Genomic DNA, 15065 nt, shown 5'->3' on the forward strand with positions numbered 1-15065 from the left:
TATAGTAGACATATGCAATAATAATCTGGATAAGTAGTAATCTAAATAATTAAACCTGAGAACATGAACAATACCAAAGGAGAAATGGGGACTATTTCTACAGATCAGATCTTTATGGAAGAAAAGCAAAGGATGTGGAGGTGAAGGAGAAATCATATCAATGGAACATCGTGTGTGTGTGTGTTTATTAGTTTCCTAGCTGACAAAGAGTGGTGAGCAATGGCAACTTGAAGAAGAAAGGATAATTAGCATTTTCCAGGTCACAACATAGAAAAATACTGACTTAACAGGGTTCAACATGATTTCCCACATAATTTTTGAAGGTCAGAATTTGATGAGAGAATTTTCCCCCGGGGAGAAGACATAAATTTGGTAAATAAGTCAATAAACACAAATTTAGGCTAAGGATTGTCCAGAATCACAACTCTCTCATGATAGGAGGAAGGAGACAATGAAGGAAGTGTTACTATGCTAATTTCCTCATCTTTATAATAGTCAATAGATAATATATAGAGTTGAAACATGTAGTTAAAATTAGCCCAGAGCCTGAAAACGAAATTAAGAAAACAAAGTCAGTATACAGTAGCATCAAAAAGAAGAGAAAGCATATTTAGGAATAAATTTGATTAAGGAGGCACAAGACTAGTACACAGAAAACTGTAAAACATTGTTGAAAAATAAAACAGAACAAAGAGTACCTTAAAAATGAAAATATAAGGAGGGCATGTGTGGTGATGAGCACTGGGTGTTATATGCAACTAATGAATCATTGAACACTACATCAATCAAAAACTAATGCTGTATTATATATATGTTGGCTAATTGGACATAAAAAAAGTGAATAAGAAAAAAAATATATTCTGTCTGAATGAACTGGAGAACTTGGTATTGCTTAGACAACAGTATTACTGAAAATGATATACAAATTCAACATTAATAATTTAAGATTCATTAAAATCTTAATGGTGGTTTTACAGAAATTGAGAAACATAATCTAAAATTCATAAGGAATTTTTTTTTAAGTTTTTTTTTTTTTTTTTGACAGAGAGAGAGAGACAGCGAGAGAGGGAACACAAGCAGGGGGAGCGGGAGAGGGAGAAGCAGGCTTCCTGCCAAGCAGGGAGCCCAATGTGGGGCTCGATCCCAGGACCCTGGGATCATGACCTGAGCCGAAGGCAGACGCTTAACGACTGAGCCACCCAGGCGCCCCAAAAATTCATAAGGAATTTAAAGAGACCTTGGATAACCAAGGCAATCTTGAAAAAGTAGAACAAAGTTGGAAGACTCACACTTCCCAATTTCAAAATTTACTACCAAGTTGTAGCAATCAAAACAGTGTGGTAGTGGCATAAGGATAGGCTTACAGATCCATGGAATAAAATATATATTCCAGAAATAAGTCCATATGTGTACACTCAATCAATTTTCTACTAGGCTGCCAAGAGTATACAATTGGAAGTGTCTTCTTAACAAATGACCTTGGGAAACCTAGATCTCCACATGCAGAAGAATGAAGTTAGATTACTTATAACATATATAAATATTAACTCAAAATGGATTAAAAACAAACTTAAAAACTGACACTATATAAACCTCTTAGAAGAAAACATAAGGGCAAATATTCACGACCTTCAATTTGGCAATGGTTTCTTAGAAATGACACCAAAAGTACACGTAGCAAAAGAAAACATTGTTAAATTGTACTTCATTAAAATTAAATTCTCTTATGCATCAAAGGCCATTGTTCAGAGAGTGAAAAGTCAATCCAAAAAAAATAGTAAGAAAACCCACATATATGATAATGGTTATATAGCCAGAATATATAAACAACTCTGACAACTCAACGACAAAAATAACAAACAACCCAATTAAAAATTGGGCCAGAGCCTTGAATAGATATTTCTCCAAAGAGAATATGCAAATGGAAAATAAACATATTAAAAGATACTGAATATCACTAATCATTAGGGAAATGCAAATCAAAACACGAGATACCTGTTCATATACTTTAGAATGGCTATTATTCAAAAACAGGAAATAACAAGTGTAGGCAAATATGTGAAGAAAAAGAACCCTCATGCTTTGTGGTTAGGAATGTAAAATGAATGGTGCAGCTGCTAACCAAGCATTTTGGTAGTTCCTCAAACATTTAAACATAAAATTAACATATGACCCAGAAATTCCACTCTTAAATATACACCCAAAAGAGTTGAAAGTGGAGACACTGATATTTATACAGCAGTGGTTACAACAATGTGCCACCAAGAGTGAACTGAAACCCAAAATGGCAAAATACTTTTACTAAATATCTTGCTTGAAGAACAATATCATCTCCCACTGGTGTTCCTATGATCTGACATTTAGACTTGTCCCCACCATGTGAGGTTTTTAAAAATCATCTTTTCTAAATGATAAATCTCCCAAACTCCTTAAGACTTTCACAGATAATCCCCATCTGTTTAAAATTGTTCAGAGAAGTCTCAATGGATGCACCAATCCACACAGATAAACACATCAGAAGAAGCTGTGATACTGATGGGGAGTCCCTTTGGAAGCCAGCTATTCCAGTTCTTTCATAAGACTTTCCTCAAGCCCAGAGAAGCAAGTGATGCCCCTAAACAGCACAATTTTCACAAAAAGATTCTTCTGAATTTTAGTGCTACCCTTCGTAATGCTGCTGGAGACTGTTTTTGAGAGTCCCAGATTGTGGATACCCAGCTGGACAGGTGCAAAAAGAATCTCAGGCATCTGGTACAGCTGGTTCTCAATATAGATGACATTTTCAATTGGCTGTTTATATTCTCTCAGTTGGCATGATATCATCTGGCCTCTTACATAGTTCTTTCTCTGGCTCCAAGGCCACATAACACAGCTTCTCTTTGATATCACCCAGTAAGACTTGTCAAATATATGAGGGAAGGTGCTCACACTAGTGAGGAGGAGCCAGGTGATATGCTCTGTGATGTCCTTTCTTGCCATTTAGAGCTTGGTGAGAGCATTAGGTAGGGAATAATCTTCAAAGATAGGGACAGTGCAAGGAACCCCATCCCCACTGTCCACCATTAGTCCCATGACAGAGGTAGAGCTGTATAGCTGTATAGAGCTATACAGCTACCACTGCATGGTTAGACAGGTAGAAGGCAGGCACATCGAAGGTCTCAAACATCACTTCTGCTATTTTTTCTCAAATCTCTCTTGGGTCCAAGAAGGATTTAGTCATGAGCACAGCCCATTGATAGGGTTTTACTTCCAGCTCCCACTCAAAAAGATACTTTCAGAGTTTCTCCCTGTCATCATATCCTATTACCAGTCCATACTCATGGGGGTAGTGTAAATGCAAGACCTCATACTTCTACAGGGTTTCTTCCCTATAAAGTACTTTTTCTAATAGGCCCCTGACAAAAGCATATTTAATTTTGGATGCCCCATGACAAAACTGATGACATGATGAGGTCCAATCTCTCCAGATATGGCTGCTTTGCAGAGTCTTGGTCCATTGTCAAAAATTATAGCTGGAATATCTAATACATATGTGTTAAATATTTCTACAGTATGCTCTTCCAAACTTCAACAAAATAAAGGAAACTTGGTCACTTTGTAAGACAACAAGCACCTCTGGATGTTTTACAACCACAGGATTCCAAAGTTCTCATGTTGACACTCAGGCAGAGCTACCAGGTTGTCCCCAATTCCCCTAAACACACTGTCCTCAACCTGTGAATCTTGCCTCCTTTCAGAGAGCCTAAGGCCCACTGAGGCAATTTCAGGGATGATTTCCCCCTATGTAACAATCTAGCCATAGCAAAAATAGTCCTCAGAGAATATCAGAGAGATTTTAAAGAGTATGGTTTCTGAGCCATATGCATTTCCTGCTTGGTGAAACATAAGCAGAGTAAGGCAAATTATACCTATGAACAGCTTTGATAAACCTGTGAACTTGAAGCAGAGACCAAGCTTTAGTACCAAGTGAAGCTACAAAGCTATGTCCTTGTCCCAGCGAACTGGTTTCTTCTACTCTGTTCATCTGATGTTTATGGGATGATGAAAATACCCTTCCCTTTGTAAGGGGAGAAGCTAAGCACCAGATACAAGTCTGGGTCTGAGTGGGGATTCCTGTAACTCAGTTCCAGCATCACTCAGAACATTTGTCTTTTCCCCTTCTTACAATTATTTTTAAACAACTTTATTGAGACAAATTTCACATACCATAAAATTTACCCATTTAAAGTATATAACATGATGCTTCTTTGTATATCCACTGATAGGTACAAACATAATAGATATCAATTTAGAATATTTTCATCAGCACAAACAGAATCCCATATCCTTCAAATAGCACATCTTCAGACCATTCCCCACAAGCCCTAAGAAACCACGAATATATTTTTGTCTTTATGGATTTATTACCTCTTTTGCATATTATGAATGGAAGCATAAAATATGTTAACTTTTGTGACCAATTTCATTTTCTTTATATATTGTTTTCAAGGTTAATACATTTCTTAGAGAGAGCACATTTTGTTTATCCATTCATCAGTTAACAGACATTTGGATTTTTCCCATCTTTGACTATTAAGAAATATGCTGCTAAAAAAATCTTGAATATGTTTTTGGAAAGACTTATGTTTTCATTTCCCTTGGTTATATATCTAGAAATGGAAAAGCTTGGAAATATGATAATACTATGTTTAATCATTTAAGGAACTTTCAGCTGTTTTCCAAAATGTCTGAGGCATTTTACATTCAAACCAGCAGTGTAGGAGAGCTTATACTTTTCCACATGATCACAAACACTAATTAGTATCTGACTTTTTTATTATAGGCATTATATTAAGTATGATATGACATCTCATGGTGGTTTTGATTTATATTTCCTTGATAGCTAAAGATGTCAAGCATCTTCTCATATGTTTATTGGCCATTAGTTTATTGTTTTGGAGAAATATCTATTCAGTTGCTCAGTCCATTTTAAAGTAAGTTTGTAATTCAAAATGGATGAAAGACCTAAATGTTTCTAAACTCAAAATGGATGAAAGGAATACAGTAAAATCCTGAGAACATAGGCAGTAACCTCTTTGACATTGGCCTCAGCAACTACTTTCAAGACAGGTCTCTAAAGGCAAGGGAAACAAAAGCAAAAATGAACTTTTGGGACTTCATCAAGATAAAAAGCTTTTGCACAACAAAGGAAACAGTCAACAAAACTGAGAAGCAACCCACAGAATGGGAGAAGACATCTGCAAATGACATTACAGATAAAGGGCTAGTATCCAAGATCTATGAAGAACTTCTCAAACTCAACCCCCAAAAAACAAATAATCAAGTCAAGAAATGTGTAGAAGACATGAACAGACACTTCTCCAAAGAAGATATGCAAATGGCTAACCGACACATGAAAAAATGTTCAACATCACTAGCCACCAGGGAAATACAAATCAAAACCACAATGAGATACCTCCTATACCAGTTAGAATGGCAAAAATTAACAAGACAGGAAACAACAAGTGTTGGTGAGGATGTGGAGAAAGGGGAACCCTCTTACATTGTTGGTGGGAATGGAAGCTGGTACAGCCACTCTGTAAAACAGTATGGAGGTTCCTCAAGACATTAATAATAGAGCTACCCTATGACCCAGCAATTGCACTACTAAGAATTTACCCCAAAGATACAGATGTAGTGAAAAGAAGGGGCACATGAATCCCAGTGTTCATAGCAGCAATATCACAATAGCTCCCTGTGGAAGGACCTGAGATGCCCTTCAACAGATGAATGGATAAAGAAGATGTAGTTCATATATACAATGAAATATTACTCAGCCATCAGAAAGGATGAATATCTACCATTTGCATTGGCATGGATGGAACTGGAGGGGATTATGCCAAGTGAAATAAGTCAAGCAGAGAAAGACAATTATCATATGGTTTCACTCATATATGGAACATAAGGAATAGTGCGGAGGACCATGGGGGAAGGGAGGGAAAACTGAATGAGAAGAAATCAGAGAGGGAGACAAACCATGAGAGACTCTGGATTCCAGGAAACAAAATGAGGGTTACAGAAGGGAGAGGGGTGGGGGATGGGGTGACCGGATGATGGGTATTAAGGAGGGTGATGAGTGCTGGGTGTTATACGCACTAATGAATCCTTGAACACTACATCAAAAACTAATGATATATTATATGTTGGCTAATTGAACTTAATAAAAATAAATAAATAAAAAATAAAGTAAGTTTGTCTTTTTATTATTGAGTCATGATAGTTTTTTATATATGCTAGGTAAAACTACCTTCTTAGGAGCACCTGGGTGGCTCAGTCGGTTAAGCATCTGCCTTCAGCTCAGGTCATGATCCTGGAGTCCTGGGATGAAGCCCCACATCAGGCTCCTTGCTCAGCAGGGAGCCTGCTTCTCCCTCTCTCTCTGCTCCCCTGCTCCTACTCTCTCTCTATCTCAAATAAATAAATAAAATCTTTAAAAAAACCTACCTTATCAGATATATGATATTCAAATATTTTCCTCATTCTGTGAGTTGTCTTTTCACTTTCTTGATAGTGTCTTTCAAATCACAAGCATTTGTATTTTTTTAAGATTTTTATTTATTTATTTGAGAGAGAGAAAGCAGGAGCCAGGGGGAGGGGCAGAAGGAGAGGGAGAAGCAGACTCCCCACTGAGCAGGGAGCCTGATGTGGAGCTTGATCCCAGGACCCCAAGGTCATGACCTGAGCTGAAGGCAGACACTTAACTGACTGAGCCACTCAGGTGCCCCACAGGCATTTGCATTGGTGATGAACTACAATTTACCTATTTTATCTCTTGCTGCTAGTGTTATCTGTGTCATATCTAAGACTCTATTGTCAAATCTGAATTCATGAAGATTTACCCCTATGTTTTCTTCTATGAGATTTACAATTTTAAATCAAACTTTTATGTCTTAATCCATACTTATTTAACTTGGCATATGGTGTGAGGTAAAGGTGCAACTTCATTCTCTTGCATGTGGCTATCCTAAATACAGTAATTTAGAAATAGAATAATATACCATGACCAAGTGGAATTTATTCTAGCAATGCATGGTTGGTTCAAATGAAGAAATCATTCAATATAATATATCATATTAATAAAAGATAAAAACCATATAGTCTCAGTAGAGAAAAAAAAACATTTGCCCAAATCCAACATCCTTCATAATAGAAACACTCAAAAATGAGTAATAGAATTTAACTTCCTCAAATTCATAAAAGACATCTATGAAAAAATCTATAGTTAGCATTATACATAATAGTGATAGACTGAATGCTTTCCCCTTATATCAGGAACAAAATGAGATGTTCATTCTCACTACTCTTATTCAATATTATACTGAACATTCTTGCTAGGGCTATTAGTCAATGAAATAAACTAAAAGGCCTCCAAATTGGAAAGGAGGATATAAAATTATATGCATTTACAGATAACATAATTCTATATATAGAAAATCCTAAGGAATCCACAAACAAACAAACAAAAATGTCAGCAAGGTTGTGGAATTAAAAAAAAATCAATATAATCAATATTCAATTAAAAAATCAATATAATAGTTTTTATTTTATACAAGGCCAATGAACAGTCTGAAAATGCATTTACAAGCAGGAATAGAAGGATTTCAACTGGAAGAGAAAAGAACATAAACAGAAACCATGGCAGATAGGTGTTGTGACTATTTGTAATATAGTAGTAAGTGCTATGTTGTACTGCCCAGTTCCCACCATTAAGAACCAATGTATTTTTATCTCCCAGCTGCTGGGAGTGTTGCCTGCTGATGACTCACAGCCAGGGATCTTCCTAGATATTCTTCTCAGCTAATGGGAGCTAAATTGCCTTAGGTTGTGTTGCATCGCCGGGAGCAGCCTGCACCCAGTGACTGGTCAATGAGGGAGGTATTGTCCTAGCCCCCTTGATCCAAATTGCATGAACTGTGAAGGCCCATACCAGGTCAATTGCTCCCCATGGGATTAGCTGAAGCTTGTTGTGCAAATAAACCACACAGTTCAATTTATGACTGCTCAGTTTTGCTACCCTCACTCCCTTCTATGTATTGTTGTCAATAGCACTCACCAACATACTCTCTGAATGCAAATATCAGTCTTAATGCCCATATCCTAGAAAACATAACATAAAAGGGTTTGCCTCTGAAGTAATTTGAGGAAGCAGAATCTAAAATGGAATTTTGAATCTTAATAATTCACTGGCCAGGAGGCAATGACCCCACAGATGGTATCTATCATGCTCTAGAGGTGCAGTTGTAAAAGAAAAATAATCTCACCAGTGATGGGCTGGAATCAGATATACTAATGAGAAGGAATACACTGATGGGTGCTGTATTTCAGGATTCTGAGAAGTTTGGGGAAAGCAGTAATTATAAGGACAACGGAATTTGATGGCTCCTGTTCAGTAACATCATTACATTGGAGAAAGACAATGAAAGGTAATTAATCAACAATATAATGCAAAGTGCAAAAGTGAGGACCTCTTTGACAGTTTCTAAAGAGACTGTCATCTCTCACATCCAGAAGACAAAAATAAGAATCAGGTTCAGAATTTAATTATAAGGGTAGTGGGGTTCCAGATATGTTTTAACTCTCAGCCTTTGTATGGCTGCTATGTTAAGGTCAGGGCCCTATTTGGGAAGGAGTGAGGCCCTGAAATATAAGATGGAGACATCCAAAGAAACAGACTTAAAAATCTTGAATCACCATATTTCACTGAAACATATGATTCGGCAAAGGTGGTCCACTGCTCCCTGTTACAGTCTGACACCTTTCTTCTTTTGAGATGATGTGGAGGTCTCTGCATTAGAAAACTTCAAAGGTCCCTTCAGGCTTTTTTGTTAATGAATTTATTTATTTATTTATTTATTTATTTATTTATATTTAAATTTTATTAATTAATATGTAATGTATTATTAGTTTCAGAGGTAGAGGTCAGTGATTCATCAGTCTCATATAATACCCAGTACTCATTACATCACATGTCCTCCTTCAGGCTTTATCTACAATAGTGCTTCTGGCCACTAAGACAAATAACTGTAGTCAAATCACAACATAATTTGAACAAGGAAGGGGTGGGCCTGCTAACATCAGTTTTAATAACAAAGCAGTAACTCTGGAAGGTGGTGCTAATGCACTTCTAAGATGGTTCTTGGGAAGAAAAAAAAAAAAAGATGGCCCTTGAAGCTTAGGCAATGTGATGGCCCATCCTAGATAATGAAGAAATAAATGAATTCCCATGTAAGACAGTAGAAGGGATCAAAAGTTTTAGAAAAGTAGGACTGCCAGAGTATGTATACCACATAGAGATGATAAAAACCTACCAACCAACTATGTTCTCTGGGAGGGTTTTATTTTTCAAAATAATAAATCTGCTGGTGAGAAGGACACCAGCATTGTTGACAATCTTTTGGATATCCTCCAAAGGTCATGGCTGCTGGTAAAAGATGCTGTTATAGAATGGGGCTCCTTGATAGCAATGCCAATGATAGGTGGCTGAAATAACAAAGGCTAAGTGAAAACATTTATATGTAAGAAGTAAAGTAGGCATAATAAGCAGAATAAATAGCAAGTTAATAGTTTCATCCAGGGAAGGCTGTCCCAAAAAGAACTATAAAGATGATTAATACTTTTGGAGATTGCCCTTTTGGAAATGGAAATATCATAAAAGTAAAAAGTGAATAATAGAGGCGGAACATGGGAAGATAGTGCAATAGGAGAATCCTAAGCTCACCTCCCCCCATGGATATGCCTAGATAAAAAAGCCACATCAATATAACTAACCCAGAAAACAAACTGAAGACTGGCAGAAACAGACTCTCCACAGTTAATCATAGAGAGGGGGGCATATTAAACATCACAGGAAAGGTAGTGTCTTGAATTGGAACCAAGCTAACTTGCAAATAACCACATATGGGAGTGGCACCATGAGCAAAAAAAAAAGGGGGTGGGGAATGGAACAGACTCCACACTAGGCACCCCACACAAGAAGGACCCGTACTGGGAAGATGAGTACCCATTGTATTTGGCTGTGTATACCAGAGCGGCTTAACTCTGCAAGTTTTTACAATTAGTAGGGCTTAACACTAGTAAATTTAAAAATCTCTGGGTCACCTTTGGTAGAGCTAGAGGGTGAGAGAAAATTGAGTCCTCACCCTTAAAGAGACAGCATAACAAACAACCCTGCCAAGAAACAGCATAGAAGCAGCAGTTGGAAAAATTCCTGGGTTATACATGAAGATTAATTTACTAATCTCAGAACATGTGCTTGAGAGGCAGGGATTTTTAGAAAACATCCCCAGAAAAAAAGAAAAGATCAGGTTAGCACTATTTATCTCTACCTATCCAGCCTAGATACCTACACACCTGCAGGAATCAGCATGAACACTCACCACCTAGCTTGCAAATACGGCATGCCCTGCCCCTCATATTCTTTTGCAGTCTGCCCCATCCAACCCACCCCACTGGACAAGATTATGTCCAAGGTGGCTCCTGTCATGTTTTATTCTGTAAGAAGCCCTGAAAGTGGCCAACACCACTGCAAAGTGACTCTTGCCCTAGAGAAAGAGAAAGATAATCACACACACCAGTTCCACTGTAGCCCAAGCAATGAGCTAGGAGGAGACATCTGATCTGACTGCCAGCCCCACCCACCAATACATACCTCACAGGAGGCAGCACAAAGAGAGAGCTCTGTAAATTGGGGTCACTGCAAACCCAACAGTTTGGGGGGCAGACATCTGGTCTGACTACAGACCCTGCACACCAGTGAAAGGCTCTCAGGGGACAAGGCAAAGAGAGTTCCCTGCAGTTTGGTGTGACCACAGTTACAGCAAATGAACTGAGGGAAGGCATCTGGTTTGACTATACTATAAATCAAGGCAGCCCAAACTGGCCCCTTAACTGCAAAGAGATGAAACCTGCCCAAAACAGGCTAAAAGGGCCATTACAGCCAAATGGACTGAATGCAAACACACCTCAACCACAATAATAGGGCACATACAATACACAAACGAGGCACCCCTACAGTGCCAGGAGCTGGTGAACAGCAGACATTGCATTACAGGATACTATAAGACCTTTTCTTCATAAGGTCACTACTTTCAAGATCAGGAGGCATAGCTGACATTCCTAATACAAAGAAACAGACATAGAGAGTTAGACAAAATAAGGAGACAGAAGAATATATCCCAAATGAAAGAACAGGACAAAATCACAGCAAAAGACCTAATTGGAATAAATATAAGCAATATTCTTGATAGAGAATCCAAAGAACGTTCACAAAGATACTAGATTTGAGAAAAGAGTGGAGGAGTTCAGTAAGACCTTCAACTGAAATTAAAAGTACACTAAAGAGAATAAACAGTAGATAACAGGGAGCAAAATGGATCAGCTAACTGGGAAGAAAGAGTAATGGAAAGCAACCAAGCTGAACAACAACAACAACAAATCTTACAGAGAATACCTTAAGTGAACTCAGGCACATCATGAAGTGTAATAATTTTGCATTATAGGGATCCCAAAAGAAAAAGAGAAGGGGGAAGAAAACTTATCTGAAGAAATAAAAACATCCCTAATCTGAGGAAGGAAACAGACATCTAGATTCACAAGGTACAGAGAGCCCCCCAAAAATGAACCAAAAAAGGTATACGTCAAGACACATAAAAATTAAAATGTCAATTTTAAAAGCAGTGAGAGAAAAGAAAACAGTTATATATAAGGGAAATCTCATAAGGCTATCAGCTTATTTTTCAGTAGAAACTTTGTAGGCCAGAAGGGAGTAGCATGATATACTCAAAGTGCTGAAAGGAAAAAAAAAAACAAAAACAAAAAAACAAAACTGCAGCTAAGAATATTCTATCCAAGGCTATATGCAGAATAAAAGGAGAGAGAAAGATTTTCCCAGACAAATAAAAGTTAAAGAAATTCATCACCACTGAACCAATTCTATAAGAAATGTTAAAGGGAATTATTTGAGTGGAAAGAAAAGGCCGTAGTCAAGAATAAGAAAATTAGGAAAAGAAAAAAATTCAAAGGTACATACAAACATAATAAAAGTAGTAGATTAATCACTTATAAAACTAGTACAGAGGTTAAAGAAGAAAAGCAGTAAAATAAATTATATATAAAAATCAGCCAAGTGATTTACAAAATAAAAGGATGTAAAGTATGACATCATATACATTAAACATGGAGGAGGGTGATCATCATGTTAATAGAGACTGCTATAAACATAACATGTTATATGTAAACCTAATGGTACACAGATCAGAAAGCTGTAATAGATACACAAAAAAATAAAGAAAAAGGAATCCAAGCATATCACTTAGAAAACTATCAAGCCACAAGGGATGAGCGCAAGAGAAGAAATGAACAGAGAAGAACTGTAAAAACAATCATAAAACACATAACAAAAGGGCAATAGGTATACATCTATCAATAACTACTTTGAATGTAAATGGACTAAATGTTCCAATCAAAACATATAGGGTGATGCAATTGATTTTAAAAAGCAAGACCCATTGATATGCTGCCTATGAGAGACTTATTTCAGACCTAAAGACACATGCAGACTGAAAATGAAGGGATGGAAAAACATTTATCATTCAAGTGGAAGCAAAAAGAAAGCTGGGGTAGCAATACTTATATCAGACAAAATAGATGTTAAAACACAGACTGTAACAAGAGACAAAGAAGGACACTACATAATCATAAAGGGATGAATCCAACAAGAAGATAAAACAATTGTAAATATTATGCACTTAATATTGGAGCTTTAAAATACATAAAGCAACCATAAGAGACATAAAGGAAGAAATTGATGGAAAAAAATAATAGAAGGGATTTTAACATCCCACTTACATCACTGGATAGATCATCTAGACAGAAAATCAACAAAGAAACATTGGCATTGAATGACGCATTAGGCCAGATGGATCTAACAGATACACTTAGAACATTCCATCCAAAAACATTGGAATGCACATTCTTTTCAAGTGGAACATTCTCTAGACTAGATCATGTTAGGCCACATAATAAGTCAAAACAAATTTAAAAAGATTGAAATCTTAGGGAAAAAAAAGATTGAAATCTTATCATGCATCTTTTCAGCCACAACGGTGTGAAACTAGAAATCAATCACAAGAAAATTTCTTAAAAGAACACAAATCCTTGGAAGCTAAATAACATGCTACTAAAAAATGAATGGGTTAACCAAGAAATCAGAGGAAATTAAAAAAAAGAGAGAGATAAATGAAAATGAAAACACAGTGGTCTGAAATCTTTTGGATGCAGTGAAATCTATTCTAACAGGGAAGATTATAGCAATACAGGCCTACTCCAAGAAGCAAAAACAAACAAAAACCCACTCAAATAAAAACCTAATTTTATGCCTAAAGGAGTTAGAAAAAGAAGAAATAAACAAAGCTCAAAGCCAGTAGAAGGAAGGAAATAATAAATATTAGAGCAGAAAAAAATGAAATAGAGACTACTCTTAATCATAGGAAATAAACTGAGGGTTGATGGAGGGGAGGGGAGTGGGAGGATGGGGTAACTGGGTGATGGACATTAAGGAGGGCATGTGATGTAATGAGCACTGGGTATTATGTAAGACTGATGAATCACTGAACTCTAGCTCTGAAATTAATAATACATTATATGTTAATTAATTGATTTTAAATTTAAAAATAAATAAATATTGGAAAAAATAAACTGAGAACATTAAAAAAAAAAAAAAGAACTCCAACAAACAAAAGTCAAGGACCAGATGGCTTCACAGGTGAATTCTACCATCATCTAAAGAAGAGTTAATATTTTTTTTCTTAAACTATTCCAATAAATTTTTAAAACAGGAAAAAAGTTCCAAATATATTCTACAAGGCCAAGATTACCCTGATACCAAAACCAAATAGAGACAATAAAAAAGGAAAACGATAGTCCAAAATCTCTGATGGACATAGATACAAAAATCTTCAATAAAATATTGGCAAACCAAATCCAACAATATATTAAAAAATTCATCACAATCAAGCAGGATTTATTCCAGGCACCAAGAGTGGTCCAATATTCACAACTAAATCAACATGAAACATCATATTAACAAAAGAAAACATGAAAACCATATAATCACTTCAATAGATGCCAAAAAAGCATTTGACAATATACAACATCCATTCACGATAAAAACTTTCAACAAAGTAAGTTTAGGGGGACCATACCTCAACATAATAAAGGCCATATATGTAAAACCCACAGCTAACATCATACTTAGTGGTGAAAAGCTAATAGCTTTTTCTTTCTTTTTTTTTTTTTTTTAAGATTTTATTTATTTATCTGAGACAGAGAGAATGAGAGGGACAAAGAGCACATGAGAGGGGGGAGGGTCAGAGGGAGAAGCAGGCTCCCTGCCGAGCAGGGAGCCCGATGCGGGACTCGATCCCGGGACTCCAGGATCATGACCTGAGCCAAAGGCAGTCGCTTAACCAACTGAGCCACCCAGGCGCCCAGCTAATAGCTTTTTCTTTACGATTCAGGAATAAGAATGATGTCCACTCTCACCAATTCTATTAAACATATTACTTAAAGTCTTAGCCACAGCAATCAGACAACAAAAAGAAATAAAAGGCATTCAAATTGGTAAGAAGTAAAACTTTCACTATTTGCTGACGACATGATATATATACAGAAAACCATAAAGACTCCACCAAAAAAAACTACTAGAACTGATAAATGAATTCAATAAATTCACAGGATACAAATTAATATACAGAAATCTGTTGAATTTCTATACACTAATAATGAAATAGCAGAAAGAGAAATTAAGAAAACAATCTAATTTACAATTGCACCAAAATGAATAAAATACCTAGGAATAAACTTAACCAATAAGGTGAAGGACCAGTACTCTGAAAAATATAAAACATTGATTAAAGAAATTGAAGATGACACAAATGGAAAGATATTGCATGCTCATGGATTCAAAGAACCAATATTTTTAAATGTTCATACTACTTAAAGCAATCAACAGATTTAATGAATCCCTA

General features: G+C 36.4%; 1 pseudogene; it reads right to left on the reverse strand.

Moving 5' to 3' along the window:
• Positions 1-2179: 2179 nt before the first annotated feature.
• On the reverse strand, positions 2180-4024 carry LOC118011093 (annotated as a pseudogene).
• Between the last annotated feature and the right edge of the window lie 11041 nt (positions 4025-15065).

This window comes from Mirounga leonina, unplaced genomic scaffold (assembly GCF_011800145.1).
Source record: "Mirounga leonina isolate KUSES-001 unplaced genomic scaffold, KU_Mleo_1.0 Mir_101664, whole genome shotgun sequence".
Taxonomy (NCBI): domain Eukaryota; kingdom Metazoa; phylum Chordata; class Mammalia; order Carnivora; family Phocidae; genus Mirounga; species Mirounga leonina.